Source organism: Myotis yumanensis, unplaced genomic scaffold, assembly GCF_028538775.1.
Source record: "Myotis yumanensis isolate MYYU_CA2020_CCGP unplaced genomic scaffold, mMyoYum1.0.hap1 SCAF_38, whole genome shotgun sequence".
NCBI lineage: Eukaryota > Metazoa > Chordata > Mammalia > Chiroptera > Vespertilionidae > Myotis > Myotis yumanensis.
This window is the reverse complement of record NW_027223789.1, coordinates 392256-400350: the sequence shown is the minus strand read 5'-3', so window position 1 is coordinate 400350 and position 8095 is coordinate 392256. Positions and strand designations below refer to the sequence as shown.

General features: G+C 48.8%; 1 pseudogene; it reads right to left on the bottom strand.

Annotated features, from left to right (window-relative positions):
* Window positions 1–6148: 6148 nt before the first annotated feature.
* LOC139000875 (transcription initiation factor TFIID subunit 10 pseudogene) lies at window positions 6149–6514 on the bottom strand (annotated as a pseudogene).
* Window positions 6515–8095: the final 1581 nt, after the last annotated feature.

Genomic DNA, 8095 nt, shown 5'->3' with positions numbered 1-8095 from the left:
GTGGATGCCGCTTTGTTCTTGAATGAGCTCAGTCTTCACTCTAAGCCTTTGCACATAAAGGAACCTATGACTGGAAGGTCTACTCACATCTTATTCCATTGTTTGCCAAAAACAGGTGTCATTTCAGACAACCTTAGACATGTACTTAGAATTCTGGGCTTGGTGTCTCATAAAGGTCCCCAGATATAAGGGCTAGAACAGAGGCAAGACAATCTCAGGATACCACTATCACAGAAGTTGTAAGAGTGTGAGGCCCTGATATGAGTTCCACAAAACAAAACCCTTAAACCACTCTGCATTTGCAGGAATCTGTGTTCAGAGAAAGATCTGTTGAGACTCTGGCCACCAACCCCAGGATCGATGGGCTCAGACTGCTCAGTACCGTTTCCCAGTCAATAGGCCCATGTGTCCTGGAGATGACCACTTTCCTTCAAGACTCAGTCCTCAGTGCACAATCTTTCCAGTTACCTTATCTTTTATAGGACTTTTGCCACCTGTCCCCAGCTTCTATCATCTCTCTTCTAGTCTGTTCCTCTTCTGAGCTGCTTTGGAGAAAGTTTACAGAACTACCTCACACAATGTCCCTCTTTTCGTCAGGACCTTTCATGTCCCCAGATTCCTGAGAATGAAAGTAAAACTCCTTGTGCAAAACTCTGCCTCATCTTCTTTGTTGACTATATACACAAAACAAGTCCTACGTTTCCCAAATCCTCCTAGTTCAGTCACACCATCATGTCCTCACATGGAGGTATTGTAACCTGTTAACCTCTTTTGCCATCACACCTTTTGCTACACATGAACTCACTGTTCCTGGCAGTGGGACCGGGACTGCAGGACCCCAGAGGTGCCCACACACCAGGCTGGAGGGTTAACTCAACAAGGCATCGTCGAACTCTGTAAGCAGAGAGGTGTCCAGGAGTCACACAAGCCCAAATTCTGGCGTGTTGGGGCTCAGCAAACCTCAGACACACCCCTTCATAGGGGGATACTGCCTCTGATGCCTTGTCCTTCTGGAGACCTGGCACTGGGAAGCCTCACTCTCTGTGAACAGACCAAAGAGGTCAATATGACCACCAGGTAGATGCAGGAACTCCCACCCTCAACCATGTACACCTGGATAATATGCCTCTCCTGGGTTTTCATTGGCTAAACCCAGCCATCATTAGGGGCATAGCCCTTTGGGTAATATACCTTTCCAGGCCTCCCAGGTGTAAATAGTATCCCAGTCACTCACTGACCATTGAGAATATAGGTGTTTGGAAGCCAGAATGTTGCTGGGAAATAACAACATTAGGATCGGGTGGCCAGTGGTAGTTTCTGCGGTCTGTTGTCTCCAACTGATTTTTTTGTTAATTTGTTTTTTGAGAGATAGGATGGGACAGGGAAAATAGAAACATGGATCAGCTGCCTCCTGTCAACCCCTCACCCTCCCACTGGGAATCGAGCCAGATTCCTGAGAACAGTGCCTATTTCAGAGGCACTAGGCTGTGCTTCATGAATAATTTCACCAGAAACCTTTCTGTGCATGGGAAGATTCTAAATCCTCTGGGCTATACCAGCTCTCAGATTTTTTATTTTTAATAAAAAATATGACATTTTTAGGAGACAAATCAGGCTATGAGAGAATATATACAGTACAATTTTATTTGTTTAAAAACAACATTTGAAATACTACAAAGAACAAAAGGTTAACCCTTCATACAATGTTAGAATGTTTGTATTCAGTACACATTGTGGAACTATGGAGCTAATAGCTACCAAATGTTTACTGCATGTGCCAGACCTGGAATTCAGTACTTTACATGCATTATTATGTCATTTAGTCCTTTCTGCAAACTGAGATTTTATGAAGAGCAAATTGAGGCTCAGAGGCTTTATGTAAATTGCCTGATAGTAGAGTTAAATAAAGGCAGGGCTGGAAGGCAAAACCAAGTGTTTCTAATAACAGAGATCTGACTTAAAATGTTAGACTCTGCTGCCTCCAGGAGAGTAGAATTGTTAAAGCACACCCATTAGGACCAGCTAGATCAGTGGTTCTCAACCTTCCTAATGCTGTGACCCTTTAATAGAGTTCCTCATGTTGTGGTGACCCCCAACCATAAAATAATTTTCGTTGCTACTTCATAAATATAATTTTGCTACTGTTATTAATCGTCATGTAAATATCTGATATGCAGGATGTATTTTCATTGTTACAAATTGAATATAATTAAAGCATAGTGATTCATCACAAGAACAATATGTAATTACACATGTGTTTTCCGATGGTCTTCAGCAACCCCTGTGAAATGATTATGTCGTTCAAGCCCCAATATGGTCATGACCCACAGGTTGAGAAACGCTGGGCTAGATGTTATGGTGAGTAACAAACGTTCCCAAAACTTCAGTGGCTTATACTAAGGAAGGTCTCTTTCTTCTTTTTTAAATAATAATTTTGTTATTGCTTAAATTATTACTAGTGTCTTACATATGTCTCCGTTTTTTGCCCATTTCCTTGACAATGCCCTGGCCTCCCCTACCTCCCAGTGTCTTATGTCCATTGGTTATGCTTATATGCATGCATACAAGTCCTTTGGTTGATCTATTACCCCCCCCTTTGCCTCGCCCCCCTCCCCGGCCTTCCTGCTGTAGTTTAACAGTCTGTTCGAGGCAACTCTGCCTCTGTATCTATTATTGTTCAAAAGTTTATAATGGACTCTATTATCCATGCATGAGTGAGATCATGTGGTATTTTTCCTTCATTGACTGGCTTATTTCACTTAGCACAATGCTCTTCAGTTCCATCCATGCTGTTGCAAAAGGTATGAGTTCCTTCTTTTTTACAGCTGCATAGTATTCCATCGTGCAGATGTACCAGAGGTTTCTAATCCATTCATCTACTGATGGGCACTTAGGCTGTTTCCAGATCTTAGCTATGGTGAATTGTGCTGCTATGAACATATGGGTTCATATATCCTTTCTGGTTGGTGTTTCTGGTTTCTTGGGATATATTCCTCGAAGTGGGATCACAGGGTCAAACGGGAGTTGCATTTCCAGTTTTTTGAGAAAACTCCATACTGTCTTCCATAGTGGCTGCACCAGTCTGCGTTCCCACCAGAAGTGCACAAGTGTTCCTTTTTCTCCACATCCTCTCAAGCACTTTATCATTTGTTGATTTGCTGATGATAGCCATTCTGACAGGTGTGAGATGGTACATCATTGTTGTTTTGATTTTCATCTCTCTGATGATTAGCGACTTTGAGCATGTTTTCATATGTCTCTTGTCTTTCTGAATGTCCTCTTTTAAAAGGTGTCTATTTAGGTCCTTTGCCCATTTTTTGATTGGATTGTTTATCTTCCTTTTGTTAAGTTGTATGAGTACCCTATAAATGTTGGAGAATAGGTGCTTATCAGATATAATATTAGCAAATATATTCTCCCATATAGTGGGCTTTCTTGTTGTTTTGTTGATGGTTTCTTTATCTGTGAAGAAAATTTTTATTTTGATGTAGTCCCATTTGTTTATTTTCTCTTTAGTTTCCAATGCCCTAGGATCAGTATCGGTGAAGATATTGATTCGGCATATGTCTGAGATTTTGTTGCCTTTGGATTCTTCTAGTATTTTTATGGTTTCCCATTGTATATTTAAGTCCTATATCCATTTTGAGTTTATTTTTGTGTATGGTGTAAGTTGGTGGTCTAGTTTCATTTTCTTGCATGTATCTGTCCAATTTTCCCAATACCATTTATTGAAGAGACTATCTTGACTCCATTGTATGTTCTTGCTTCCTTTGTCAAATATTAATTGAGTGTATTGGTTGGGGATGATTTCTGGGCTCTCTATTCTATTCCATTGATCTATATGTCTGTTCTTGTGCCAGTACCAGGCAGTTCTGAGAACAGTGGCTTTGTAATACAGCTTGATATCTGGCATTGAGATCCCACCTACTTTGTTCTTTCTCAGGATCGCTGCAGCTATTCGGGGTCGTTTTTTCTTCCAGATGAATTTTTGAAGAGTTGGTTCTAGGTCTGTGAAATATGCCCTTGGTATTTTAATGAGAAGTGCACTGAATTTATAGATTGCTTTGGCAGTAGAGACAATTTAATGATGTTGATTCTACCAATCATTTCAGCAGCGCTTGGCGGTGTGGGACTAACCAGCAGAAGAATTCCTGCTGGATGGTGACGGCTCCCGTGGGAGCATGATCCAGGAGAGCGCTGGGTTCCAGGCTGATGGGCGAGTGCGCCCCCTCTCCAGAGCCCAAGCGCGCCTCAGGGACCAGAGACACTGGCGGGACCGACCTGGGCTCGGGCTCGGGTTTGGGCTCCAGCACCGTGTTGACGCTAGGCAGGGCACAGCCTTCAGCCATGACTAGCACTGAGGTGAGCGCGTCTACGGCCCAGGGCACCGGGGGGCCACCCCATCTTCAGGGCCCGTGGGCTCCTCAATTTGGCAGCACTCGGCTGGCCGGGGTCCTCCGGAGTCCGGTTCACACTGGGGTGCAGCATGGGAGCTGAGGCTGAGGAGGTGGCTGCCTAACATCCCAGTGGCGCTGCGGGCGGTGCTTCTGGAGAATGGCAGAGGGCGAGTGTCACTCACTGTCTGCAACTGGGGGGGGGGGGGGCGCGGGCTTGGTGAAGCGTCTGGCGCCCACACCTGTCGGGCGCAGGGGGCAAGTCCACTTGATCAGCGGCCTAGCCAGGTTCCAGCCAGGTACTCCAGCGCCATCTATGTCCAGGGACCGGGTCTTGGCGAGATCTCTCCCCTGAAGGCTTGCTTGGTGAACATGGTGGATGACCAAGACAACAAGCCTAGGGCTGAGAATCTTGGCAGAGTAGACTGTGCTTTCTTTTATAGCTCCAGAGCGTGTTGGGAGGAGCCAAACCAGCTGCCCACCGGCTCCACCAATCAGCCACCCCCAGGAGTGAAAGCGTCACCGGTAGGGCCTCATGTTTCAGGTGGGGGCGCACATGCCCCAAGGGAGGCCCCGCACGGCATGCCCCTTCAGGTGGCATTCACCCAAAGGATCGAAAGGAAAGATTCTGCTGAACATGGCTGCACCTGACATTCATTCCTCGAAGCGAATGGGCCAGGAGAGGGTGGGGTGTTGTTGTGGGTGGGTGGTGGGCGGTGGTAGACCGGAGACGCAGACACACCGAATGTAGCTGGCCTTGGAGGTCATGGGAGGCAGAGGCTGAAGTTGATGTGTATAAAATGTGTATGGTTTTGTATATTAGCGAGCCCCTTGCTTGTCCTTCCCTGCTCAGGTCAAGTCCAGGCACAGGGCTCTGGCTGCAGGAGGGCGTCTTGCCTAGGCGCTTCTCGACCAGCACAGGGCGGGACGTCCTTGCCCTGGCTGGGTCATCTGCTCCACCTCCCAAAAACCCACAATGCTCCCTCTCTGGATGGATGGTCAGAGACCAAGTCCCTGCCAGGCCACGTGGGCTTGCCCAAGCGTCTGTGCATTGAGTTGAAAGGCTCGATTGATGTCATTTCTAAGAAATGCGGTTTTGTTGATTTGTTTGTTTGTTTTTAAGGTGGGGTTTTTTTTTAAGGAGGTTTTTTTTTTTTTTTTTTATATTTTATTGATTTTTTACAGAGAGGAAGGGAGAAAGACAGAAAGTTAGAAACATCGATGAGAGAGAAACATTGATCAGCCGCCTCCTGCACACCTCTCACTGGGGATGTGCCCGCAACCCAGGTAAATGCCCTTGACCGGAATCGAACCCGGGACCCTTCAGTCCGCAGGCCGACGCTCTATCCACTGAGCCAAACCGGTCTTGGCAAGGAGGTTTTTATTTATTTATTTTTTGTTGTTTGTTGTTTAAAAAAAAAAAAAAGAAAAAAACTCCCTCATTGGCCAGAGGACCCCGCCAGCTCCCCCCTTGGTAATCAGTGAGGGATTGCAGCCCTTTCATCCTTAAAACAGGCCTCTCCGGGTCTTGGGAGCAGGCCCCGGATGGCGCCGCCAGCGGCGGGGCGAAGCCAACAGGGGCCTTAGAAAACGGGCTTGCAAACCAATTAAAAATCCCTGTTGTGTAAGGAACTAGCCAATCAGAATAGACTAGACAGGAATGACGATTTTATTTCTGTCCAAATAAAGTTTATTATGAAAACAGGCCGGTGTGGGGGATTAGGGGGCAGACAAGTACATATAGGTTGGGTGGCTCAGGTGAAATAGGGCGGTGTGTTCACATCGATGCCATACTTGCTGAGGGCAGCGGCCAAGTCCTCCATGGTTCGAGTGTACTTGCCGGAGCCACGAGAGGCGGTGCCCTTCGTTTTGCACAGCTGCAGTGCATCGTTGGCAATATCTGCGATGAATTTCTGGGCAGCTATGGAGAAGAGCCTAACTATGCGAGGGTCTGCAGCTTCTAAGCCAGCGTGGTTCAGGTAGAAACGAGTCACCGGATCTGGGACGGTAGGTGTGTAACCTTCCAGCTGCCCCAGAAAGTCCAGCAGGTGTGTGCTGGACACCACTGGCTTCACGCCTCCATTGGCCGAGCTCGGCAGCATATAAACCCCATTAGACATGGCCCCCTCATGCGGCTCGCATCCAGCGGTTGTTGGAAAACCTGGCGTGGCTGGGGGGCCTTTGGCATTATTTGATTTTCCCAGGGCCCGTGAGGAAGACGGGTCTGCTTTCGCATCACTCTTCTTGCGCAGTGCATGGGAAACCTGCACAGACTCCAGCAAGTGCCTCTGGAGGCCGCTGCGAGGCCTTTAGATGGCCTCTTTTGGCAGCTCAGGATGACTTCTCTTCCCCTTCCTCTTGGGAATAGCGAGCTTCTCCTCTGCCTTTGTTGGGGTGCCAGCCCCGCCGCAGCCTCCCCACTGGCTCTGGTTCAGCTGAGTGACGTCGTCCACAGACATGTTCACTTTGTTGGCCATTGCGGGCACGGAGTCGGCCTGGGATCGAGGCAGCACTTCAGCTCAGCCGTCCGTCACTTCTCGCGCAGCGCAGGAGCTGTTCCTGTGCGGCCTCCAGAGGTTGGGGTCCGAGCCAGCTTTCTCATCCTTCCTCCTTTGGCCCAGTGCATGGAGAGCCTGCGTAGACTCCAGCAAGTGCATGTGCAGGCGGCTGCGAGGCTTTTGGATGACCTCTGGCGGCAGCTCAGGATGACTTTCCGTTCTCTTCATCATCTTGGGATATGGCTAGCTCCTCCTGTGCCTCTGTTGGGACCCCAGCCCAGGCGTTCCAGGCGTTCCCAAAGGCGGGGACAGAGCCGGCAAAGACGAAACGGCACGGAGACGGCGTTCAGTTGATCAGCAGCCTAGCCAGGTGCTAGCCAGGTGCTTCAGCGGCTTCTATGACCCAGGACCGGGTCTTGGCGAGACCTCTCCCCTGAAAGCTCCCTTGGAGAACGAGGAAGGCGATGGCGACCAAGACAACGAGCCTAGGGCTGAGAAGCTCCGCACAGAAGACCCTGCTTATTTTTATAGCCCCAGAGCCTGGTGGGAGGAGCCCAATCAGCCGCTCGACCAATCAGCCGCCCCCTGGACTGTGACAACTGTGAAAGCATCACCTGTTGGGCGCACATGCCCCCAAGTTAGGCCCTGCGAAAGTACTGAAATAAAAGGTTCTGCTGAACGTGGCTTCGCCTGGCATTCATTCCTCGAAGGTAATGGGCCGGGCGTGGGTGGGGGATGAGGGGGGGTGGGGAGGGGGCGGAAGGTGGTAGCCCAGAGACGCAGACACACCGAATGTAGCTGGCCTTGGAGGTCATGGGAGGCAGAGGCGGAAGTTGATGTGAATAAAAGGTGTATGGCTTTGTATATTAGCGTGCCCCTTGCTGGTCCTTCCATGCTCAGGTCAAGTCCAGGCACAGGGCTCTGGCTGCAGGAGGGCGGCTTGCATTGGCGCTTCTCGACCAGCACAGGGCGGGACGGCCCCGCCTGAGCTGGGTCATCTGGTGGACACCCGCCCCGCCACGCTCCCTCCCTGCATGGCTGGTCAAGCCCCTACCTAGAGACCAAGTCCGGGCCAGGCCACTTGGGCTTGCCTAAGCTTCTGGGCATTGAAAGGCTGGATTGATGTCATTTCTAAGGAGGGTTGTTTTTTTTTTTAAAGAGTTTATTTTTTTTAAAGGTTTTTATAAGGAGGGTTATTTTAAG